General features: G+C 42.8%; 1 protein-coding gene across 2 annotated transcripts in view; it reads left to right on the top strand.

The window, feature by feature from the left end:
- Positions 1-10,193: 10,193 nt before the first annotated feature.
- The window catches only part of LOC126240049 (uncharacterized), a 69,072-nt gene continuing 51,596 nt past the window's right edge, over positions 10,194-27,669 (top strand). The window contains exon 1 of one of the 2 annotated variants that reach the window (XM_049947902.1): positions 10,194-10,327. The gene's annotated coding sequence lies outside the window, so the exon portion shown is untranslated. Of the gene's footprint in view, positions 10,328-16,186; positions 16,288-27,669 lie in introns of those variants that run through there. The other variant, XM_049947903.1, reaches the window with a different exon arrangement.

The following is a 27,669-nucleotide window of genomic DNA, read 5'->3' as shown; positions in this document are numbered from 1 at the left end:
AAGGCGGCATGAGGCCTGCAAATTTCAAATGCGACGATATTTCTCTGTCACAATGTCAATGGGACGTTGCGAGGATGACAGATAACTTTCTGTGGTACTTCAGAACCTAGCTACAGGCAACCAGAAGACATTAAATGAACCAAAGACAACTTTGTTTGTCTCCGCGATCGAAGTTGTTATGGTGATTGTTGTTTTTAGTAGCAACACAAATAGTGTAAGGCATCGCCAATGGGAGGGTGCTACGGTTACAGAAAATGGGCAGCAGTGCATCGTATACGTTCTACTGGAGTCCCAGGAGAGCTGCCATGCAACGACCATAGCCTTGCTACTCTCTTGGAGAGAGGGCGGCATAAGGCCTGCAACATTTCAATCGCGACGATATTACTCTGTCACAATGTCAATGGGACGTTGCGAGGATGACAGAAACCATTCTGCGGTACTTCAGAAAATACCTACTGGCTCCCAGAAGAGATTAAATGATCCGACGACAACTTTGTTAGTCTCCGCGATCGAAGTCGGTATGGTGATTGTAGTATTCAATAGCAACACAAATTTTGTAAGGCATCGGCAATGGGAGGGTGCTACGGTTACAGAAAATGGGCAGCAGTGCATCGTATACGTTCTACTGGAGTCCCAGGAGAGCTGCCATGCAACGACCATAGCCTTGCTACTCTCTTGGAGAGAGGGCGGTATAAGGCCTGCACATTTCAATCGCGACGATATTTCTCTGTCACAATGTCAATGGGACGTTGCGAGGATGACAGAAACCATTCTGTGGTACTTCACAAACTAGCTACTGGCTCCCAGAAGAGATTAAATGATCCGACGACAACTTTGTTAGTCTCCGCGATCGAAGTCGTTATGGTGATTGTAGTATTTAATAGCAACACAAATTTTGTAAGGCATCGGCAATGAGAGGGTGCAACGGTTACAGAAAACGGGCAGTGGTGCGTCGTATACATGCTACTGGAGTCCCAGGAGAGCTGCCATGCAACGAACACAGCCTTGCTACTCTCTTGGAGAGAAGGCGGCATGAGGCCTGCAGATTACAATCGCTAAGATATTTCTCTGTCACAATGTCAATGGGACGTTGCGAGGATGACAGAAGAAATTCTGTGGTACTTCACAAACTAGCTACTGGCTCCCAGAAGAGATTAAATGAACCGACGACAACTTTGTTAGTTTCCGCCATCGAAGTCGTTATGGTGATTGTAGTATTTAATAGCAACACAAATTGTATAAGGCATCTGCAATGGGAGGGTGCAACGGTTACAGAAAATGGGCAGTGGTGCATCGTATACGTGCTACTGGAGTCCCAGGAGAGCTGCCATGCAACGACCACAGCCTTGCTACTTTCTTGGACAGAAGGCGGCGTGAGGCCTGCAGATTTCAGTCGCGACGATATTTTTCTGTCACAATGTCAAAGGCACGTTTGACGATGACTGAAATCATTCTGTCGTCCTTCAGAAACTAGCTATTGACTCCCAGAAGAGATTAAATGAACCGACGACAACTTTGTTAGTCTGCGCGATCGAAGTCGTTATGGTGATTGTAGTATTCAATAGCAACACAAATTGTTCAAGGCATCGGCAATGGGAGTGTGCTACGGTTACAGAAAATGGGCAGTGGCGCATATTATACGTACTACTGGAGTCCAAGGAGAGCTGCCGTGCAACGACCACAGCCGTGCTACTCTCTTGGAGAGAAGGCGGCATGAGGCCTGCAAATTTCAAATGCGACGATATTTCTCTGTCACAATGTCAATGGGACGTTGCGAGGATGAGAGATAACTTTCTGTGCTACTTCAGAAACTAGCTACAGGCAACCAGAAGACATTAAATGAATCAAAGACAACTTTGATTGTCTCCGCGATCGAAGTTGTTATGGTGATTGTTGTTTTTAGTAGCAACACAAATAGTGTAAGGCATCGCCAATGGGAGGGTGCTACGGTTACAGAAAATGGGCAGTGGTGCATCGTATACGTGCTACTGGAGTCCCAGGAGAGCTGCCATGCGGCGAGCACAGCCTTGCTACTCTCTTGGAGAGAAGGCGGCATGAGGCCTGCAGATTTCAATCGCGTCGATATTTCTCTGTCACAATGTCAATGGGACGTTGCGAGGATGACAGAAAACATTCTGTGGTACTTCAGAAACTAGCTACTGGCTCCCAGAAGAGATTAAATGAACCGACGACAACTTTGTTAGTCTCCGCGATCGAAGTCGTTATGGTTGATTCTAGTATTTAATAGCAACACAAATTATATAAGGCATCGGCAATGGGAGGGTGCAACGGTTACAGACATTGCTGCAGTGGTGCATCGTATACGTGCTACTGGAGTCCCAGGAGAGCTGCCATGCAACGACCACAGCCTTGCTACTCTCTTGGAGAGAAGGCGGCATGAGTTCTTCAGTTTTCAATCGCGACGATATTTCTCTGTCACAATGTCAATGGGCCGTTGCGAGGATGACAGAAAACATTCTGTGGTACTTCAAAATCTAGCTACTGGCTCCCACAAAAGATTAAATGAACCGTCGCCAACTCTGTTAGTCTCAGCGATCGAATCCGTTATGGCGACTGAGTATTTAATAGCAACACAAATTGTATAAGGCATCGGCAATGGGAGAGTGCTACGGTTGCAGAAAACGGGCTGTGCTGCATCGTATACGTGCTACTGGAGTGCCAGAAGAGCTGCCATGCAACGACCACAGCCTTGCTACTCTCATGGAGAGAAGGCGTCATGAGGCCCGCAGCTTCCAATCGCGACGAAATTTCTCTGTCACAATGTCAATGGGGCGTTGCGAGGATGACAGAAAACATTCTGTGGCATTTCGGGAACCAGCTACTGGTTCCCAGAAGGGATAAAATAAACCGTCGGCAACTTTGTTAGTCTCCACGATCGAAGTCGTTATACTCATTGTTGTATCTAATAGCAACACAAATTGAATAAGGCATCGGCAATGGGATGGTGGTACGTTTACAGAAAACGGGCAGTGGTGCATCGCATACATGCTACTGGAGTCCCAGGAGAGCTGCCATGCGGCGACCACAGCCTTGCTAGTCTCTTGGAGAGAAGGCGGCATGAGGCCTCCAGATTTTAATTGGGACGAATTTTCTGTGTCACAGTGTCAGTGGGACGTTGCGAGGATAACAGAAAACATTCTCTGGTACTTCAGAAACTAGCTACTGGCTCCCAGAAGAGATTAAATGAACCGACGGCAACTTTCTTAGGCTCCGCGATCGATGTCGTTATGGTGATGGTAGTATTTAATAGCAACAAAAATTGTATAACTCTTCGGCAATGGGTGGTTGCTACGGTTACAGAACACAGGCAGTGGTGCATCGGATACATGCTACTGGAGTCCGAGGAAAGCTCCCATGCGTCGACCACAGCCTTGCTTCTCTCTTGGAGAGACAAGGCGGCATGAGGCCTCCAGATTTCAATCGCGACGAATTTTCTCTGTCACAGTGTCAGTGACACGTTGTGAGGATTACAGAAAACATTCTGTGGTACCTCAGAAACTAGCTACTGGCTTCCAGGACAGAAGTCGGCATGGAGCCTGCAGAATGCAATCACGTATGAATTTCTGTGTCGCATCGTCAATGTGAGGGTGCGAGTGTCATAGTAAACCGGCAGCGGTGCATCGGTTAAAAGCTTCTGTACTCGCAGGAGAGGTAAAACAAATGGTTCAAATGGCTCTGAGCACTATGGGACTTAACTTCTGAGGTCATCAGTCCCCTAGACTTAGAACTACTTGAACCTAACTAACCTAAGGACATCACACACACCCATGCCCGAGGGAGGATTCGAATCTGCGACCGTAGCGGTCGCGCGGTTCCAGACTGTAGCGCCTAGAACCGCTCGGCCACCCTGGCCGGCGGAGAGGTTCCATGCGGTGACAGTATCCTTGCCAGGATCATAGATGGTAAAGGGGGCTTTGAAAATCGGATGTATGGCTGAATCGGTAGCATTCAGAATGAAAACTCAGCACAATTCATGGTTCGATGGTACAAATCTTGTTTTGGTCTTTCTTTTTTCTGTTTAGTTTGGAATACCTAAATCTTTTAAATGTAAAATTCATCAAACATATGGTAATAAACACAGATCTATTCATCATTTTAATGGAAAATGCTCGTCTTCTTCTTAATAGCATACTGCACACAGAATTACCATACCTCTGCAATATGAACCCAACAGAGCAGAACTGATCTGGAGCTAAGTTGGGAGATCTGTCGCGAGAAATAAGAAAAAGACATTTAAGCTACCAGACGTAATGGATGAAGGAAGCTTTTGTCACACGTCACTGCCGAACGCTGGCGGGACACAGAACGGCACACCAAAGGAAGAGAAGAAAATGTGTCACTTGGATGGCTTCGTGGATTCTGTTGGCGATCGACTTGTTATCAATGTAGCAGATGACAGATCCATTACTGAAATGTATTTCTCAGATCGGCGTACGGAAGGTATAACCAAACTACTGAACCTATAAATAACACGTTTAGTAGCTTCAATATTTAACTATACGGTGAAATCCCTGAAATACGCTTTTGCGTCAGACATATCACGCGAAGAAACATTACCTTGTGTATATGTTAGCAATTTTCATCAATCTCGTTTTTCAATGCAATACTACACTATTGGCCATTAAAACTGCTACACCAGGAAGATGACGAGCTACAGACGCGAAATTTAACCGACAGGAAGAAGATGCTGTGATATGCAAATGATTAGCTTTTCACAGCATTCACACAAGGCTGGCGCCGGTGGCGACACCTACAAGGTGCTGACATGAGGAAATTTTCCAACAGATTTCTCATACATAAACAGCATTTGACCGCGGCGTTGCCTGGTGAAACGTTGTTGTGATGCCTCGTGTAAGGAGGAGAAATGCGTACCATCACGTTTCCGACTTTGATAAAGGTCGGATTGTAGCCTATCGCGATTGCGGTTTATCGTATCGCGACATTGCTGCTCGCGTTGGTCGAGATCCAATGACTGTCCACAAAATATGGAATCGGTGGGTTCAGGAGGGTAATACGGAACGCCGTGCTGGATCCCAACGGCCTCGTATCACTAGCAGTCGAGAAGACAGGCACATTATCCTCATGGCTGTAACGGATCGTGCAGCCACGTCTCGATCCCTGAGTCGACACATGGGGACGTTTGCAAGATAACAACCATCTTCACGAACAGTTCGACGACGTTTGCAGTAGCATGGACTATCAGCTCGGAGACCATGGCTGCGGTTACCCTTGACGTTGCATCACAGACAGGAGCGCCTGTGATGGTGTACTCAACGACGAACCTGGGTGCGCGAATGGCAAAACGTCATTTTTTCGGATGAATTCAGGTTCTTTTTACAGCATCATGCTCGTCGCATCCGTTTTTGGCGACATCGCGGTGAACGCGCATTGGAAGCCTGTATTCGTCATCGCCGTACTGGCGTATCACCCTGCGTGACGGTATGGGGTGCCATTGGTTACACGTCTAGGTCACCTCTTGTTCGCATTGACCGCACTTTGAACAGTGGACGTTTCATTTGATTGGCTCTACCCTTCATTTGATCCCTGCGAAACCCTACATTTCAGCAGGATAATGCACGATCGCATGTTGCAGGTCTTGTACGGACCTTTCTGGATAGAGAAAATGTTCGACTGCTGCCCGGGCCAGCACATTCTCCAGCTCTCTCACCAATTGAAAACGTCTGGTCAATGGTGGCCGAGCAACTGGCTCGTTGCAATACGCCTGTCACTACTCTTGATGAACTGTGGTATCGTGTTGAAGCTGCTTGGGCAGTTGTACCTGTACACGCCATCCAAGCTCTGTTTGACTCAATTCCCAGGCGTATCAAGGCCCTTATTACAGCCAGAGGTGGTTGTTCTGGATACTGATTTCTCAGGATCTATGCACCCAAATTGCGGTAAAATGTAATCACATGTCAGTTCTAGTGTAATATATTTGTCCAATGAATACCCGTTTATCATCTGCATTTCTTCTTGGTGTAGCAATTTTAATGGCCAGTAGTGTATATCAGCTAAGAACGACACCATGTTGCGCTTTTCGGCTGGTCCCGTAAGAAGCGTGTGGGGTTGGAGTTTTAGTGAATTGTATTTCCTTCTCTTTAAAAATGAAGTGACGTTCGAACCTATAATGTTTCTCTGCTGATATCTTCTTGAGTCTTCACTGCTACTGCTGACAGCGTTTTAGTTGTACCAGCTGGCTGGCCAGTGCCGTCCCAAGTTTAAATGCACCGGTAAACCCGTTACGGACCCATTGGAGTGTTTTTTTTTACTCAGTTACGTGGATATTGTACAATTATAATGTAGACAGAGTTATGACCTATAATCCTTGTGAAGATATCCATCGATGAAGTAGAAGGAGTTGGCCAATAGGAAGTTCTTTAATTCACTCTGAAACCGATCTTTATCACTTACAAGACCTTTGATATGCTCTGGTAAGTTATTGAATATATGAGTAGCCATCTATTCGACTCCTTCTTGTACTTATGTCAAGCTTTTATAGTCCTTATACAGATTGTTTTTGGTTCTGATATTATATCATATTTCACACTATTTTGTGTAAACAGAGACATGTTGGAAATGACAAAGGACATCAATGAGTACATATAGTGAGAAGTAGTAGTTAGAATACCAAGTTTCTTAAAGAGGTCTCTGCATGATGATCTAGGACTGACACCAGATATAATTCTAATGAGTTGTATCTAAATTTGGAAAATGTTCCCTTTGTGAGAGGAGTTTCCCCAAAAGATGATTCCATAACTCGTTAGTGAATGGAAGTAGGCCGGATAAACTAACTTCTTCATTTTTAAATCACCTATTTCTGCTATCATGCGTACCGCAAATTTAGCTGAACAAAGGCGTTTCATTAGGTCTAGAGTGTGAGTTTTCCTAAAAATTTTACACTGTCTACAGCTTTAATTTCATTGTTTGAATACATTATACTTATAGTGTCAGGTATTCTTTGTGAGGTACTAAACAGTATGTACTGGGTCTTGTCAAAATTCAGTGACAATCCATTTGCTGTGAACCAGCCATTGATACTTACAAATATTTCATTAGCTGATTGCTCAGTGAGATCACGGGTACTTTTATACAAATACTTGTATCATCTGCAAATAAGACAAAATTTGCATTTTGTGACACTGCATATGGAAGGTCATTAATGTATAATAGGAACAGCAGGGGACCTAAAATAGAGCCCTGGGGCACCCCTTGCCTGATGGTTTCACATTTCGAATGACTGTTGTTATGTGGTAAGCCTGATACAGACACACACTGTTTTCTGTTGAAAAGATAGGATGAGAACCATGTATGGCCCAAGTTCCAGCCCCTATACCTTCATGAATCAGCTGTACCAATCTTCCCTTCCCAGTCCTGTTTAGGTGTAGGCCATGCCCAGTGAAACCCCATTTGTTCATAGTCCCGATGGGCACCAGAGAAACATGACCGAAGTTGGCTGTCCTCAGAGCATTTCCTAACCCCTAACTGATTCGTCTCACGGTTCCATCAAGGTGTGGTCGATCATATTGCCAGAACAGCTCAACAAAGTATACGTTGGTGCCATGAGTCAGGAAGCTATGTTGTCGTCACCACCTATGTCATAAGCCCCATCCCTGTCCAAACTGTTTCCTGCCCCACCCACTATCACTACATGATCCTCTTTTGTAAAGTCCTTACATAAAGTCCTCTATCACATGACTTAGCCGTGCATTTGGCTTGAAGATACTGGTGGCCTGGTACATTGTCCCAAAACTTTCCTGTAACTGAGGGCCTACACCTCACCCATGGCTACTACCTAGCAGCAGCACTTTCTTCCACCTAACACTTTGTACATTCATAGGCTTCTTGGCCTCTGTTGAAGTGTGCTGCACATTTCCTGCTCCTCGTTCTACCTGATGCTCTTCTCCACTTAACTCTGTCAGTGGTAGATACCCATTTTTGGTGTTGATGATAAAACTGTCAGTTCGCGTTCTGTTTCTTCCTATCCTCCTACCAGCTGCCAGTTCCCAACCACCCACCTCCCCCCTAGCTCCCTTGATCCTTATCAGTTCCTTCCTTGCTTCTTCCAACTGTGCCTGAAGGGTACAGATTTTCCTTTCCTGTTCCCCAATCAAAATATTCCTACAGCATTCTCTGCAGTTCCAGGAGAGAGCCTCTTCTGTTCTCCCAACATTCTCCCCACTGCACCCCCCTCCAGTGAAAATATTTCCTACAAGATTGGCAACAAATCCTTCTACTCACTAGGCTATAACAGCGCCCACATTTCCCACCCGTGGTCAGTTTCGAAAGAGTAATTAAATTTAAAGAATGTTTTAAATTTGACAAGGACGCAAGATTGGATGTGTGTAAACAAAAAACGACTCAAAGGTCTTATGTGTCTTTGTTGTTGTTTTTGTGTTGATTTAGAGATACAATGACAGGAGACTGAATTAGTAATTACTTTGCTTTTAGAGAATTTACGTTATCAAGCGTGTTTGTTCAGGTTTTTCAACATTTTATAACTAGAAAAATTTAGGCCTAGATCGCGTCTATCTAACTAGTAAAAAATACGAAATGTATTACTTAAATACGATTTAGAAACGTTCAATTACACTTTTATTGCGACAATAGACACTGATGAAACTAGTAGCTGTCTGTTTTAAACGAATTTTGCACTACCAAGAAAACTTGAACAGAATTTTTGTGTTTCTGTCACGCAAAATTTCGGGTTATGTAGCGATTATCAGGACTTCAGATAACAGGAAGTTTTTTTCAAGAACAAGCCTTGCTGGGAAGCAGTTGTGTTACAAGAACGGACACTACAGCAAGTATACAAAACAAAGAAAATTTAAATTTGACACTACTCAGTCTTAAAAAAAGATCTTTTAGCGGACGGGGAAAATACCTGTAACTCACCAGCTTTAAGTGAAGAATCTAGGAATAAACTACAAACTCACAGGTTTAGAGTAATTAAAGCTGTCAGAGAAGTTCAACCAACAACTCTTCTCGCGAGGCATAGTTCATTTGAATGGGATGAAGACTTAAGAACTGATTCATTTGGAACTGCCCTCCGTCTTGCATTTCGCAGTCGTTCGCAGTGTATAATTGTAGAAGTAGATCAGGTTGTAATGCAAGAAATAGCCCGCACGACGAGAACATCGTATATTTCAGTCAAATCAATCGTGCGCTCCTGAGGGATATGTATCGTTTTATTTCTTATGCTGGAATGTATTAAATACATAGTTATAACTATTTCAGCAAACTAATTTAACTACTGAAACACAAAATAATAGAAACAATCTGATTTTTTCTTAAATTACATCTCTTGCATTCATAATAATTTAGCAATATTTGGTGACATAACTGAATGGAGAGACCGCTACAGTTTCGACAGGAACTACAGAAGTACGATTTCATAGCCTTCATTAACCACTCAGCACTGACTGAAGCATGGGTGTGCTCCAGATCGCTGTAGCTTCTAAACGACGGCTCGCAGAGGTTAAGTTACGTGCGACTGTAAAAACACACACATAAAACGTGGCACTCTTCTCTCGCAGGTTCAGAGCGCGCTGGTTATCTCAGACCAAGTTTTCCCTGCTCCAGATACCCATCGAGTCTCACGATGAGTCTTGTTTGTGTGCACTTAGTCCGCGACTGAACTTGCTGTAGAAACAGTGTGTTTAACGGCTCTCTGTAGTACTAAAAACAGTCTTATTACTGCAATGTGTCAGTTTTAATTTCGCATTACACGGACGTATATCTTATTTCTTTAAATAATAGTGAGAGAAAAGTAATAACTATCATAGTGTTTCCCAGGAGTTGTGAGTTAAACTATTGCATAGCTGTTGCATTTGTTAAGTGGCTGTACTTATACGGCGACAAACAGGAAGACGAGAAGAATGCAAAAAGCCCTGATGCAACAGTATACTAAGCGAACGTTTTTAGAACGCTAGAAAAAGATCGAAAAATCTTTATTCTTCTAGAAAACAAAAAAATCCATCCAACAGTTGTTGATGTCACCGCAAGTGCGTAATAAGGAAAGTTAGTGTGTCGCTGCCAGGCAATCGATAGTGCATTGAAAAACATGAGCTATCGACGCCGGCGTGAGCGCGAGGAGAAGAGATGACGGCGCGTCTTCCCCGCCGCAGCTCGCGGAGAAGCGACCAATGGCGCTCGCTTTCGCTGCCAAGTTGCGTCGAGGCCTTGTGCTTTTTTCCACGGAAGCGCACGTGCCATTGGCTCGTAGCTTCACTAGGCAGAGCTTATATAAAGACACGCAGAAATGTATACTGGTTCAGTCTTTATCACAGGTGTACCAGGTGAAGCTCTGGTGAGTAAGTTGTGACTTCTTCGATAGTAAGTTACTGGCTTTAACTTGTTGTTGGTCGCAGACGTAAGGTAGTATGTTCCAAGTGCGTAATTGCTTCACCAAATTGTGAACCTACGTGACATTCCGAAGGTTGTTTCTTTCATAACATAGATGACAAAGGGTATCGTTGATTCCAGCTAATTGATAATTAACGATTTTTCATCTGTAGTTAATTATGGATTCTTGTGCCAGGGATAGGAAACAATCATTAAATAATAAGACTAGTATATCTCTGAAATTCGTGCTTTTTATTAACTGAAAAGTTCTCGAAATCGTTGGAATACTTGCAACTGGTGTGAAGTTATAAGCAGCAATCGCTTTCACCTCTCTCTGTTTGGGACAATATGTATCCTTCTTTCAGCACGGGTAACGATTGATCTTGTGCAATATATCTTTACCAACAGAGAAGATTACATTGTTGATCAGGTTCTTCTTATTTTCTACAATTTTACTACGAGTTTGGTAAAGACTACGGTCTTTAAAATAATACCAGATGAAAACATGCTAAAGTCCTAACGTCAAGGCATATGGTAGGTGTAGTGGACTGACAAGGCAGCCAGTCCACAGTGACGGGTAGCCGAGAGGGCACACGTACACACACGCCGACTGGCGCGAAGTCTGGAACAGGATTCGTAATGAATGTGATAAAGAAAAGAACGTAGCTACTAGAACACTTAACTTTTATATTGTCCTTTGGTATACAGCATTCTGGATGATACAAATGAGACTCTATCTTGAGGTACATGCAATGGTACAAATGGCGCCTTGCTAGGTCGTAGCCATTAACTTAGCTGAAGGCTATTCTAACTGTCTCTCGGCAAATGAGAGAAAGGCTTCGTCAGTGTAGTCGCTAGCAACGTCGTCGTACAACTGGGGCGAGTGCTCGTACGTCTCTCTAGACCTGCCTTGTGGTGGCGCTCGGTCTGCGATCCTGACAGTGGCGACACGCGGGTCCGACATGTACTAATGGACCGCGGCCGATTTAAGCTACCACCTAGCAAGTGTGGTGTCTGGCGGTGACACCACAGTAGGCCAGGAAATCAAACATCCTCTAACAATCCAAAGATACTGTACAGAATTCATCTCTCATCAACGAACGAATGCAGTTGCCCACTGTGTAGCTGAAAAAATTAGCTAGTTAAGATATTGGATACCGTTACAACAACTGAAGGTAATTTGCACCGTTAACCAAAATAAAGTTTCAGCTTCTTACAATCATGAGGCAACACCAGCAGTAAATTTGGCGGTCATGCAGCACTCGATCTTCTTGAGGCTTGAATCTGCACAATGTGTGAAGGTCACCAATCGGGAGAAACAAGTTTCGTTAGGAAGAGTTTATTCCCTTCCAAACGTGAAATAATCTCTTTGTCAAATAGCAGACAGGGGAAATATCTCTGGAGTGAGCCATAGACTAAATATCTCTGGAGTGAGGACTCACATACGCAGAACAGATTTTGTGTTGTCAACATACATTGCCGGCCTGGTCACGTGATCTCGGGACGTCGTGTGTTTGTTCGTATAGCGCCCTGTATATTTAGAATGTCACTACATCCCTAGTACAGACGGATTCTTTTCGTACGTGGATTATTTATATATGTTGCGACGACATTTTAACAGTATCCATTTGATACCGGGAATAAACCAGCTACGTAACTTTTAAGGGCAAGTGATATTACATTCAGCTTCTTTGCGATAGGTATCATAGTTCAGATGCACTCGATTTTTGGCAGTTTTTGGTATGATACCGCACTTTATAGTATTACAGAGCCTCAAGTACATTTTTGCAGTGATAGTCCTGCAAAACGACTTGACAGTACGTTAGTACTTTCGCAAGTGTCCGAAAAACACCGAATTTACCACACATTAGCGGTTATATCCCTGCTAATTCGTCCTTTTTTCTTGTATTTCTGCGTATTTATTTTCTCGTTTTTGCGACCTAAAGTACAATTTTTCTTACTGGTGGCACTTTGAGGTATTTATTTAACGCATTTTAAGTAGTTGCTCCCAGTTCATTAAATAAATAGTAGACGGAGTAATCTCTATACATAATTGACAAGTCACTGATAAATGCATGGAGGATAGTATTTACTGAAACAACTAACCTTTCCCTTTCCTGTTCCACTAGCAAATTTACGAGAGGAAGCGATTGTTTGTAAGCTTTTGTACGAGCCGTAATATCTATTATATAGTCATAAAATCGTAGAAAAATAGGTCTACAGAATCAAGTCTTAATTATAATGTGTCTCGAAATTTTTAAACGTATACAGTGTCTCTTACTAAAATGAAAACTATAATTAGAGCTATATGGAATGTACCCATGCAAAGTTACTATCCCTCCTTTCACACATTTTTCTTTCCATCCGTAGCAACAACGTAATTCACCATCGCTATTACACTATCAACAAACGGTGAAACACAACAAAAACTCTTGATATTATAAACTTCAAACGGTGCAGAAAGCACACAGGCACAGCGAAGTTCCGAGATCACGTGACAATCCTGGGTTAATGTTGACAACATGCGCAGAACGCAATGCTCACTCCAGAGATATTTACTCTACGGAGTGAGCACTCCGTTCCACGCATTTCAACTGTGAATGTCACGTGACTTGAGATAACGCTATTTGTTTACGCGTTCTGCGAAGTTCGAATTTCTAATATGACGTGTCTTTACGTCGTTTTTACCATATGCTTATTCGTAATAGGTACAAAAAACTACTGGTATTTGAGCATGTGGAACAAATAGCATTTCTTTTGATGTGGCGAACACAGTACGTTTATCTTTCATGAATCCTTCGACATGTTGTGTTATTTTAGCTGTCTTTTGAATAACAGTTTTAAACCTGTTATTATATGCGTAAAATGTGTATGATTGTTGACAAGTCTTTGCCCATCTGCAACAGTCATTGCTGATAGTTGATCTCGGTGCTGATACACATAATAGGCAACTGAAACCCATAGCTTAAAAAATGTCCATTTCGTTTGACCTGATGAACCTCAAAGAGAATGTGTAGGAGTTAGACGTTCTTCCTTTTGATTTGTTTCTGATAGCTTAAATATACTTCATCTGTGGTAGCTTTTATTGTTTTAAACTGGAATATACTTAACATATTTTGTTCTCTAACTTGAAGAAATAGTTCTGTGTTTTATTGTATATGGGCTCTACAATGCATGCCTTAACAGGTATGAGCGCTTCTTCATCTTACTGTGAAACAAATCTTAATCTACTGCAAGCTCTTTGCTTTCAAGACATTGCGAAGAGATAGTATCGCTCAAAACAAGAAAAAAATGTCTAAAATGCATACCTTAAAGAGCTATGAGCATCTGCTCAGTGGAAGAAACGTGTTTCACAGTAGCGAAGATGAACAACTGCTCATAGCTCCCAACGTATCCATGTTTACTGGACATTTTTTGTTTTGTTCCGGACTAACACCTCTGAAAATGAAGTAAAGAGTTTGCAGTAGAAGTGGTTTGTTTCACAGTTTAGAAGATGAGGAAGTGCTCATAGCTATTGAACTATGCCCTTTAGAGAACTTGTTCACTAGACGTTTTTGCTTCGAATGATCGTCCCTGTCGTATCCTTGTCTACTGCGCATTCGTCGTGGGATACTATGTATATATTTTTAATATTTGGGGCATATCTGGGTTTGTAGTACATTTATCAAGTTGCTTGATTTTTTCACATGTTGCTTATTCTGTAATTTCGTGGGCGCTTGTACATCGGCTGCTTTAAATAAATACGTCGAAGCAAAATTTCGTGCTACCCTTAAAAAAGAAGAAAAATAAATACAAAAAAAATTGAAATAAAATAATGAAAGTGAAGTTATTTTCTTTCGGGACACTTTCAGACGCACTGACCTGCTGTAACTCGAGTCGCAATGCAACAATGGCAGAAACGTACTAGAACATGGCGTATAAAATCTAAAAAGAATGATGGCTGCCCCAGAAACCTGAAAATTAGTAAACATGTGCTGTAGTACTTGTCGCAAAGAAGCTAAATGCCACATGTTTTTCCTCCTCAAAGCTAAAAGCTAAATCCAAGTGTGCCTACGAAACGCCAATCCACGGCTTATGTAAGGGCAATCTGCCTTACTACCTGTGCAATCAGATTCTAAACCTACAGGATACTTTACAGATGAACCTTAGGCATCCTAAGGTCATATCTTGACAACACGGGTTATGTTCTGGGCACCTGAATGCACCCTCCATAGATATTTCTACTGTACGGCAAATAGCGTGCATTTGAGGCTACCGCTGCTGCAACTGCATCCGATATCAGTATCGTATGATAGATCCGTCATTCCTATAAGGCTTTTTGGACAGACTTCCTAAGTGAGAAAGGAAATACCATTCGTATGCATTCGACGCCTTCGTTACTTGTTCTATGCTAATCGGTATGAGCCTTCACAACTGCAGTGTGTGTAGCAACTCGTACTGAGTGTTCTTCTATTTCGAGTTCTGTAGCTGCTTTCTACCTGTCATGGTGCCCTGCGGGGCAGGTGCAGCACCCACCCCTCCCCACCTCCTCCTCGCCAGTAAAACAGTCTTCCCAAAGCTAACTTCCATCCTGTCTGCCACAAAGGCAGACGTATTCGTTCAGCATAAGTCTGAAAGTTGGCAGAACATGCAATGGACACTGACTAGCAGCAAAAGTAGCGAGTCCATCCGGACTGCTTCGCTATTCGCCTCAAAACTAGTGTATCAATGCCCCCTATATCTCCCCCCCCCTCCCCCTGACCCATTCCTTCTCTTCCTGCAGCCAAGATCATGGATACGCTCTTCAGAAATTTCTCAACCTAATGCTTTTTGCAGAACTTTATTCATTTGGAAAGTATTAAATCACCATACAAATGTGACCACATTATAAGACCTACCTGCCACCTACAGCGTACGTGACTCAGAGAGTATTCTTTGCCTGTGGTCTGTACATATTATTTTGCTGTCGGGAGACTAACGTTCAGATTATGCGAATTCTTTCAATATTCACATTTTCAGTAGTTTAAGATTATCTGGTAACAAGAGGAAGAAAAACATGATGAATCAAATGTACAACGCTACTGAGAGCTTTGGGAACCCAGAGCCACCTGGAAATTTCAGCTGAAAGGAGAATATACTCGGACGGCGAAATGGTTTTGAAATTTCACGACAAATGACTCTGGGAACACCTTCTGCTACTCAGTATCCATTAAATGCTCTTGATTTTTTCGAACTCTTACTAAATTGTATAGTGGGGAAACCTGAGAGTTCGTTTGGTGAAGCTCATAAGTTTCTTTCCCCCAGAAGGGAGGGAGGGTGGGGGTGGGGGGGGTGAAGCGGGACAACTACGCATCTCTGCCGTTGACAGAGTGCGCCTATGTACATACACAGACACACACACACACACACACTATTTCTTTTTGTGTTCATGCACTGGATTGGCCACATGTCTTCTACATTTGGTTACTTATTATGTTTAAAAACAAATCCGAAGAGGCCTTGAAGGCCCAACAGTACCGGTACCGACCGGCCGCCGTGTCATCCTCAGCCCTTAGGCGTCACCAGATGCGGATACGGAGGGGCATGCGGCCAGCACACCGGTCTCCCGGCCGCTGTCCGTTTTCGTGACCGGTGCGTACCGTGTCATTGGGTTCTAAAATATTCAAGCACATTTTTTGGACACCATATATATGTAGTTACATTTCTAGATGGAAGCTGCAGCCGATTAAACAGAAATAGTTGTTTAAATTGTTTCGGCGAGCCTGTTCCACAATGCAACAGATAATTCAAATTATCACATCATAATCATTTAAATGGGAAATCAACAGTATCTTGTTTGTTAAAGGTGTCTCTGTCTCCGTGCGCTGTTGCGGTCCAAGGAATGGTCGATATGTTGAAGAGGCAGTATTTATTAAGGACGGCTGTAACGTGCGTATGATATACAGGGTGAGTCACCTGACGTTACCGCTGGATATATTTCGTAAACCACATCAAATACTGACGAACCGATTCCACAGACAGAACGTAAGGAGAGGGGCTAGTGTAATTGTTTAATACAAACCATACGAAAATGCACGGAAGTATGTTTTTTAACACAAACCTACGTTTTTTTAAATGGAACCCCGTTAGTTTTGTTAGCACATCTGAACATATAAACAAATACGTAATCAGTGCCGTTTGTTGCATTGTAAAATTTTAATTACATCTGGAGATATTGTAACCTAAAGTTGACGCTTGAGTACCACTCCTCCGCTGTTCGATCGTGTGTATCGGAGAGCACCGAATTACGTAGGGATCCAAAGGGAACGGTGATGGACCTTAGGTACAGAAGAGACTGGAACAGCACATTACGCCCACATGCTAACACCTTTTTATTGGTCTTTTTCACTGACGCACATGTACATTACCATGAGGGGTGAGGTACACGTACACACGTGGTTTCCGTTTTCAATTACGGAGTGGAATAGTGTGTGTCCCGACAGGTCAGACCAATAGATGTTCAATGTGGTGGCCATCATTTGCTGCACACAATTGCAATCTCTGGCGTAATGAATGTCGTACACGCCGCAGACGTCTGGTGTAATGTCGCCGCAGGCTGCCACAATACGTTGTTTCATATCTTCTCGGGTTGTAGGCACATCACGGTACACATTCTCCTTTAACGTACCCCACAGAAAGAAGTCCAGAAGTGTAAGATCAGGAGAACGGGCTGGCCAATTTATGCGTCCTCCACGTCCTATGAAACGCCCGTCGAACATCCTGTCAAGGGTCAGCCTATAATTGCGGAATGTGCAGGTGCACCATCATGCTGATACCACATACGTCGACGCGTTTCCAGTGGGACTTTTTCGAGCAACGTTGGCAGATCTTTCTGTAGAAAAGCGATGTGGTCGCCAATGATTCCGCACCATACACTTACAGTCCACGGTCGCTGTCGCTCTACCTGTCTGAGCCAGCGAGGAAAACGTCACGAGACTTGTTGTCCACTCAGATGTGGTAGCGGCCATACTTCGGCTTTGCTCATACATGCGATCAGTTACACATTAGACATAGCGCACACCGCTTTGTGCTTCACTGTGATGCCGAACGGTACTTTTAACACACTAACGTCTTACGACCAGGACAACGCTTACTAAGTTACGAAATCGTAAGCTGACATTTAGTGATTAACTTCATCTGATGTTGTAGCTAAGTGTTGCACTTTCTACAGATCCGACGCTCGTCGCGTCTCATGAGAGAAACAGATTATAAAATGAAATTGTGTGCGGTTCGTGGCTGTTTTCTCTTTAACTCAGTTGTTGTTCTACTGTGTATATTAACAAGTCGCATGAAAAGCAGTCAATTTTGTTCCAAAAATGGTTCAAATGGCTCTGAGCCCTATGGGACTTAATATCTGAGGTCACCAGTCCCCTAGAACTTAGAACTACTTAAACCTAACTAACCTGAGGACATCACACACATCCATGCCCGAGGCAGGATTCGAACCTGCGACCGTAGAGTCAATGTTGTTAATCAATTGTAAAGTGGAAATTTCTTCATTACCCTGCATGCCCGTGTTTTTCCTCCTACCAGAAAACTGGAACTTTCGAGTCGTCCCAGTACAGCTCAGTTAGTAACAGCAGTGTTTACGATAGGCTGCGTGAGGCGTTCGTTTCCTGGTGTACCTAATGTTTTTACTCTCTCAGAAAGCTCCATAACGTTGAAAAGCGTGTAGGAACAACTCTTTGTGTACGAGTAAACCATGCTCCGCCATAGTTCTTGCTGACTGTGTTCCACAGCTTTCATGAATCGCAGAAATGACACAAAATACGTAAAGTCCAGTTTTTCAACTGTACCACCGGTTCGGGTCAGAGACCAATTTGCAGCACAATTTTTTGTCAATGGCAGTAATTATATATAGGGTGACAGTTACTGAACTATATAAAATAAAATCGTCATAACTTCTCAACGATTTCCATTTGGACGTTCAAATTGCACCGTTGGCCGCGGGTTATGACGGGAATTAGTACGCGAATAGTTTGGTTTATCCCACGGTCATGTGGATGGTGAATGGGTTGCGAACGAGGCCGCGTGTACCCTGGTCGGTGGCAGCGTTGTCCGCTATAAGTAAGGCCCCAGATTCGAGTGCTGATGTGCGGAGCAGTTGCTGCTTTGGAAATATTTTGAGTAGGTGGTGTTAGATATTTTATTGTTAAAAACTGCAATACGGAACACACAGCTTTACTAGTTATTCTGTTTTTGACAGTCTATGTCAGTCGACTTCAGACCACTCACAGATCGTAAAACCGATTCAAATGTGTATTACACAAGTCCAATGGTTGCTCATTCTGAAAAGCTTTACTAAAATCGAACATGTAATATACCAAACGTGTCCTCAGTCTTACAATGTAAATGTTATATTGTAGCAGAACTTTTCAGAATGAGTAAGCATTAAGTTTTAGAATACACAGTTGAAAATATTTTATGACCCTGCTGGTGTGAAATCGATTGTCAAAAGTAAATAACTAATACAGCTGTGTACTGCGTAATACAGTTCGCAACATTCGCCTTTATTGGCTCACAAACACACAAGCACACACACACACACACATTTATGGTGAAAATTAGCTGACAGTAGAGGATACTAAAATGACTGCTTTGAGATGGAGAACTAATTTACTTTTTATTGGAATCAAAAAATTACATTATATGAATGTGTGGTCTCTGTTCTTTCTGACATGTCAGAAAGGACAGACACCACTCGGAATACGCATCTGTGATACATTATACATAAACTGAAGGTGGAGGGGGCAAAAAGCTCCACAGGGACATTAAGCGAATCCATTGATCATCAGTGACGAGTGAAAATGTGTGTCGAACTGGTGTATCTGCTGCTTTCTAGGCAGGTGTGTTAACCACTGCTCCCTGGCACCTGCGCGGACTATCTCAGCAGGCCTCGCAGTCGACCCACATTCCCACAGAGCGCCACCTATCTGCGGTCCCCGTCAATTTCCTCCACGCCCACTACTCTGAGGTTACCGCAGGAGGTCTACATCTACATCTACATGATTACTCTGCAATTCACATTTAAGTGCCTGGCAGAGGGTTCATCGAACCACAATCATAATATCTCCCTACCATTCCACTCCCGAACAGCGCGCGGGAAAAACGAACACCTAAACCTTTCTGTTCGAGCTCTAATTTCTCGTATTTTATTTTGATGATCATTCCTACCTATGTAGGCTGGGCTCAACAAAATATTTTCGCATTCGAAAGAGAAAGTTGGTGACTGAAATTTCGTAAATATATCTCGCCGCGACGAAAAACGTCTTTGCTTTAATGACTTCTATCGCAACTCGCGTATCATATCTGCCACACTCTCTCCCCTATTACGTGATAATACAAAACGAGCTGCCCTTTTCTGCACCCTTTCGATGTCCTCCGTCAATCCCACCTGGTAAGGATCCCACACCGCGCAGCAATATTCTAACAGAGGACGAACGAGTGTAGTGTAAGCTGTCTCTTTACTGCCAATGAAACGCATCCTTTGGCTCGCCTTCCCCACAATATTATCTATGTGGTCTTTCCAACTGAAGTTGTTCGTAATTTTAACACCCAGGTACTTAGTTGAATTGACAGCCTTGAGAATTGTACTATTTATCGAGTAATCGAATTCCAACGGATTTCTATTGGAACTCATGTGGATCATCTCACACTTTTCATTATTAAGCGTCAACTGCCACCTGCCACACCATTCAGCAATCTTTTCTAAATCGCTTTCCAACTGATACTGGTCTTCGGATAACCTTACTAGACGGTTAATTACAGTATTATCTGCGAACAACCTAAGAGAACTGCTCAGATTGTCGCCCAGGTCATTTATATAGATCAGGAACAGCAGAGGTCCCAGGACGCTTCCCTGGGGAACACCTGATATCACTTCCGTTTTACTCGATGATTTGCCGCCTATTACTACGAACTGCGACCTTCATGACAGGAAATCACGAATCCAGCCGCACAACTGAAATGATATCCCATAGGCCCGCAGCTTGATTAGAAGTCGCTTGTGAAGAACGGTGTCAAAAGCTTTCCGCAAATGTAGAAATACGGAATCAACTTGAGATCCCCTGTCGATAGCGACCATTACTTCGTACGAATAAAGAGCTAGCTGCGTTGCACAAGAACGATGTTTTCTGAAACCATGCTGATTACGTATCAATAGATCGTTCCCTTCGAGGTGATTCATAATGTTTGAATACAGTATTACAGTATATGCTCCAGAACCCTACTACAAACCGACATCAATGATATAGGTCTGTAGTTCGATGGATTACCCCTACTACCCTTCCTAAACACTGGTGCGACCTGCGCTATTTTCCAATCTGTAGGCACAGATCTATCGGTGAGCGAGCGGTCGAACATACTTGTACGTCTTAATGGTGCGTGGTGCCTGTTCTTTCATATAAATGATTCGCCTAAAAAGGTAATGGATCCACCTTCCTCAGTGCAGACGCACAAGTGTGTCCAACCTTTCGAGGAAATCTCAGAGCAGCGAGCATGGAGGAAACGGCTGGGGGCTGCAGACATGTGCCGCTCTGTGGGAATGTGGATCGACTGCGAGCCGCGCAGAGATGGTCCGCGCAGTTGCGCTGACACTGAGGCCCAGCTTGGCACCTGCCTTGCAAGTAGGAGTTCCTGGGTTCGAATTCTGGTCCGTTACATATTTTCACTCGTCGCTGCTGATTCCGCATGATGTCCCCATGTAACTGACGTCAGTAATCGATAATCCCTTCCCTTTCCTTTCCTTACTTCCACTCCCCTCCACCTTCAATTTACATATCAACAAATTACAGTTTATAGTGACGATTTAAGTACGCAGCAACTGTTCACACTGGGGACCGTTTCCCTCAGTGTATTACAATGTAATCCGTTGATCGAACTCAATCCTGAGTTCAAAATCATTTGGTCACGTTGCTTGCACACTTTGATTATGATTTTGATGTGACAATTATTGTTTCGTCAACTGTGCTCCCTGAAATGATCATTTGAAGGGTAAGTTGACGGAGTATTGTTAATGCATCTCCCCCCACGCAGTCAAACTCAATCTCCTCAGATTGCATCGAGAATCTCAGCCAGCACTCTCCCTCGCTTGAACGATCCAGTGTCTTTTCCGTTAGTTTCTTTCCACGCTAGTCAATGTCTTCCACTTGGAATGATGCCAGTTTACGAAACTTTTCTCTGTATAGCTTTCCGTGCGTTACGTCCTTTTTTTATCACACATCCATTTCATGACTCCAAGCATGCTGTTGTACTTGTTATTCTTCTGGTCTTCGGTCCCAAGTTCATGGCTAAAAATACAGACTCTTATCATCAAACACTGCAGTTTAGTTTCCGTAACATATCAGAAGTAATAAATCCAATTTTTTTTCTGTTATGGTGTGTTACAGTATTATTTTATTTAGTTACATGCAACTTGATGACACTGCCATCCTGTAAATGTCGAAACAACTATTTGTCATAATAATCTTCATCCTTGGGCTTTCATCCTTTTTTCATTTCCATTGCTGTGTTGTTGTTGTTGCTGTTGTTATTGTGGTGGTGGTGGTGGTGGTGTCTTTAGTCTGAAGACTGGTTTGATGCAGCTCTCCACACTACTGTATCCTTTGCAAGCATCTCTGCATAACTACCTACTGGAAGGTACTGCCTCTTGAATCTACTTACTGTAGTCAAAGCCTGGTCTTCCCCCCTCCCCCCCCCCCCCCACACACACACACATTGCAATCTTTGCCGCCCACAAAAGGGGACATTTGCTCCTTCTGGAATGTGACGTGCAATCTTTCCATTCACTATAAAATTTTCACACAGTTTCAGATATGGTTATGTGTTATTGGCCCAAACTGTAGATCTAACGTTGCCAAGTGTGAAAGATACTATTGCGGCTTTAGCGATCGCTGTACAACTTGGGTTTGTTTGGTTGTCAGACTGTTCCCAGTAAAAATTATGCCGATGCTTTTGTGCAGTGGTGGTGTCGATGCTGTCGTGGACTCGAGGTGGATATGCTGACCACAGAAGGCTGACGAAATAGTCCCCTGTCTATCCTCTGTCCCTTCCTTGTCAACCCGTTTTAAAGGAACTACTTTCTGGCGAAAGTCGACTACTCAAAGCACATTTTTTTTTGTCTGCGTATAAATCAGCAGCCAACCATGACGGAAGTGTGCTTATGGCGTCAATTATCTATAGATTTTGCCGACTGTGGAGTTCTAAATTTCCGAGTACGCTGGACACTACGCATGTGCAGACAGAGCGGACTTGGGCGGCGTCTGTCAAGTCGAAAGTTAACCTATTCTGGCCGAGCTGACCACTATTACGGTAATGGCTTTCGTGCTTTCTCGTCTCCTTAATATTTATTCTGTTGTTTCCTTTGTTTTCGGGAAAAACTAAAAACTTTCACAGGGTCCTGACATTTTTTCCTGCTACTGTTCTCTTACAAGATAGACGAATATCAGAGATCAAAAAGATATTTACGTATTACGAGGAAAAATCCTATACTATGCACAAATAAGAACGTAAATAGATAAAGCATTTTCATAGAAAAATATTTCAACCTTGAAAAGATCGAAGTTATTTGAAGAGAAAAATAATTTTCGGCGTTATTTGGCACTTAGCTCGAAAACAAGATTTAAAGGATAAAGCAAAAAGACGCTATTTACTGTTCTAGATATTATTTGATGTGTTTGTTGGTATATACCTTCCCGGACAGATAAATATATACCGGTACTTTCTAAAACTGGATGACACTTTTCCTATTCTTTCAGTTCTCAGGAGTGTAGAGAATTTACCAAACGACCTTCGACAAGAACTTCCACTGTGAATATTGCTGTGGACGTTGATTAACTCTGTTATCATAGCCTACTCCAACATTTGGCTACTATATTTCTAGTTTTTCGTAAAAACGTTAGTCTCCCATGAACTCACTTTTATCGTTAAGATGCCAGACTACACGGCAGACACCTCTCACAACACACACAGTTTTGGCACTGATGCGTAAACGGAAACAACCACTCGAGACAGACGAGACTCAAAAAAAAAAAAAAAAAAAAAAAAAAAAACGCCAGGGGCGCTGCGGTAGACCCGCTTGTCTCGAATAGTCAACTGGAACCAGAAAGGCGATCGCGTAAAAGGGCCTTACCGAGCTACAGAAAGACTGGCCGTTCCAACGCCCTGGCGTCCGATTTCTGCTGCCTGTTCCAAGCACGTCCTAAATGTGGCAGCAGCATACCCGCACAAAATCCGTCCCCAGTGTCCTCACGTCATGGACGCCCTCTCACATCAAGGCACAACTTCATCATAACAACAGTTCACCAGTTCTCTGTACAAAAAAAATAAAAAAAAAAAGAAACCTTGGAACAGCTTTCTGAGGCGACATTCAGTTTTATAATGGTAGAGCGCTAGCAGTACACTCTCAAGAACACAGTCTTGCTGTACCGTTGGTGTGTTCATCTGTACTTCTCCCATGGACTCAAATGGGTAAGTCGGAAGGCTAATATAAGACTTTCTGCTCTAGAAGAGAGGGAACAAAGAGTGAAATTTCGAAGTCGAAAACATCTTTACTCACGTTGTCAGCTTCACCAACCCCATGGTAATCAACACAGTGGAACAAGCAGCCATATGATGACGAATTCAGGCGTCTAGCTAACAAGAGTGCACAATAGTGTGTCGAACTGGGGCGACGAGGGTCATCTTGTTTCAGTCCTTGGTACGGATGGGAAAAACCGATCTGTTAAAACAGATACCGACATTTCAGTTATGAATAACCACCCTTTTGCGGTATTTTTTTTGCCTCGTTTATAACAAGTGTTTTCTATTGGTTATTAATAAGCGAATAAAAAATCGGAATATCAATTAGACATAGCAGACGTCCTAAATTGTTTCATTTTTAAATAAACCTTTCTTTTTTACTCGCAAAATCTGCATTGGTTTGAAATATTGCGTTATTATAGAAAACAAGAAAAGCAATCAGTGCTATTTTAATAATAATGCTGATGCAAACGGACAACACACACATTGCATAAGGACTAGTACAGCGCTACTGAGACCGATAATGTCCCTATCGCGGTGTTTCGTGTCTACAAGTTTTCTACGCATGTGCGTACGGTGTGCAAGGCTTGCCCCAACCTGGTCTCTAAAGTAGTCTTTGGGCTGTTGTCGCCGGACATAGGTTATTCTACAGAATGACACAAACCTTAGTTTGGAAATATTTCTACAAAGTGATGTAGCAATGAAGTACAATGGTTCATTTGCTTTGAAAGATTAAAGACTTGTCTGCCATTTCTATGAAATAAAAAAAGAGAAAGCAATTTATGGTAAAAGTAATTAATTAAAAACTTACAATGATTCATTCGTAGTATGAATTAAAAATAGAAAGTAGGTGATCCGCTGCGTGTACCTGCATAACACGCCTTTATCCGCTTGTACGCCTTGAAAACGGACAAATTAACACGAAAAATAGATTTCTTCAGTCTCAGTTGTCACACTGTAGCACTGACTATTCGCAACGCCCGTTTTTGAACAGAGGTTCAAACATTAGAATAAATAGGATAACACTGGTGATTTTTTGTAGTATTCAACCACATATCACTTTTCAAGAAAAGCAGCGAACAGTTGGCGGAATAAGTTTTCTTTTATTCGCCTATTTAATTTAATACTTAGATTCTGTGTATCTTGAAATTGAGTGAGCCAAATTTTTCAGTCATGTTTTGGACTTCGACGTTTATTACAGGAAATAATAGGAATAAAAAATCGAAAGTCGGTTATTTCAGAAACTGGTTATTTTGAGCGCTTGTAAGTGTCAGGTTAAACCGACATGAAAAAACCGAAAACCTGTTGTTTCAGCGATAACAGCCACTCCTAGTCCTTGGGTATTAAGAATCGGTTGTACCTATCATACTTACGATGTGTTGAACGGGGGGGAGGGGGCGGGGGTCCACATTCATCTTGTCAAATGCTGGCCCTGTATACACTTTAGCAAGCAACCCAGAAAATGTAGCACAATAATTTTATCTTCGAACTCTTCCATTGGTCCCTGTTTGCGTACAAAAAACGACAATAATGGAATTTTGGGTCCGTCTTGGTGAAAAACACTTTTGTTATTTATTTATTTATTTTCCAAATAAAAATACCACCATCATCAGTGAATTCTTTAATTCGTACTTACTACATGTCACAGCATGGCTTTAAGATAATTATCGCTATTTGCACAAACAGCGACAACAATCTTAAATCCGTGCTGTGATGTACGATAAATGAGAATTAAAGAACCCAGTGATGATGGCGATATTTTTATTTGGAAAATAAATAAATAAATAACAAAAGTGCTTTGCATCAAGACGGACCGAAAAGTCCCTTATTGTTGTTTTTCAGAAAATGTAGGTTTAAAAAAACATTTTTAAGCTGTGCTTATGCCGCCCAGCTTTAACAACGCAATAAATTCCTTACATTAGGAGATTTGAACTGTTTCCTAAGCAAACAAAGTGTTAGAGATGGCATCAGAACTAAATAAACGTTTTCAAAATTTACGTCCTGTTTTAATCAATGGGTTTCTTTTGTTTTTATTTATATTATATTTTTGTAACCAACAGGACATTATTAGGTGTTTGGTTTGTTTTCCTGTTTCATATTTTTGACTGTCATGTAGATATATGAACAAATGAACCAGACTCCGTAGCCGAGGTCGCTAACGTGCGCTAGTGCAGAGGCACCTCGACTCGGAGGTAAGCCGGTTCGAATCTTGATGGTGGCAAATTTTCTCTGCAAGTATTTGGCCGGCAAGAGGAGGAGAGGTGGTGGCGTAAAGTTCCTTTGCGCCAGTGTGCTGGATTAAAGTCCAGACCTCTCCGCACCGTCTCAGGAAGTGGGGGCGTGCGACACTCTTGATGGTGATGCGTCCGTCAGATAGTGACGTTAACGCTGATCTCGGTACCCCCCGCCCCCCGCGGCTATTCGAGAGATGTAGGCAGTGTGCTGGCGCCGAATTTCGCACTCTTCCTTCTCTATTCGTCCACAACAACACAAAACCCAGCACTACACTGCACCAAGCACTCGTCACAGACATCCACACACACACCTGCCACATGTGAGGAAGGCAACTGCAAACCACCTTCGCAAGGACCTTGCCAAGAGCGGCGATCATGAACCTGCTCCCCAACGCTCATGTCATTAGTATGGAACTACTTTGGCTTTTGATATGAACAAAAATATCTTTATTGGATATATGTTCCTTCTTTTACGCAAAAACACTGCTTATTCTTTTTCCCAAATATGTTTCGGCGCCTCTGTGCCATCATCAGTGGATTTTATTTATTGAAAACTGTAATAAGTGAATATATTTTACTTTGTAACTGGTCTAACAAAGTGACAAAGTTTTTATTCGTTTTTCTTATTACCATGATGTTACAGTATACGGTTTTGTAGGACCATCTGCATGGTGTCCTGCACTGATAGTTTGTCATCTGCAAACCAAACGATGTAAATGTGATTTCTTTAGGATTCACTTTGTTAAATCAGTTACTACCTGTAATATGTTGACTTTTTACAGTTTTCAGTAACCAAAACCCGCTGATGATGGCAGAGAGGTGACGAAACATATTTGGGTAACAAGAAAAAACAGTGCTTTTGCATAAAAGCCGGAAGCTGCACTACTGGCAATTAAAATTGCTACACCACGAAGATGACGTGCTACAGACGCGAAATTTAACCGACAGGAAGAAGATGCTTTGATATGTAAATGATTAGCTTTTCAGAACATTCACACAAGGCTGGCGCCGGTGGCAACACCTACAACGTGCTGACATGAGGAAAGTTTCCAACCGATTTCTCATACACAAGCAACAGTTGACCGGCGTTGCCTGGTGAAACGTTTTGGTGACTCGTGTAAGGAGGAGAAATGCATACCATCACGTTTCCAACTTTGATAAAGGTCAGATTGTAGCCTATCGCGATTGCTGTTTATCGTATAGCGACATTGCTGCTCGCGTTGGACGAGATCCAATGACTGTTAACATAATATGGAATCGGTGGGTTCAGGAGGGTAATACGGGACGCCGTGCTGGATCCCAACGGCCTCTTATCACTAGCAGTCGAGATGACAGGCATCTTATCCGCATGGCTATAACGGATCGTGCAGCCACGTCTCGATCCCTGAGTCAACAGATAGGGACGTTTGCAAGACAACAACCATCTGTCCGAACAGTTCGACGATGTTTTCAGCAGCATGGAATATCAGCTCGGAGACCGTGGCTGCGGTCACCCTTGACGCTGCATCACAGACAGGAGCGCCTACGATGGTGTAGA

The sequence above is a fragment of the Schistocerca nitens genome, chromosome 1 (genome assembly GCF_023898315.1).
Source record: "Schistocerca nitens isolate TAMUIC-IGC-003100 chromosome 1, iqSchNite1.1, whole genome shotgun sequence".
Classification (NCBI taxonomy): Eukaryota; Metazoa; Arthropoda; class Insecta; order Orthoptera; family Acrididae; genus Schistocerca; species Schistocerca nitens.
This window is presented reverse-complemented; position numbering and strand designations above follow the sequence as displayed.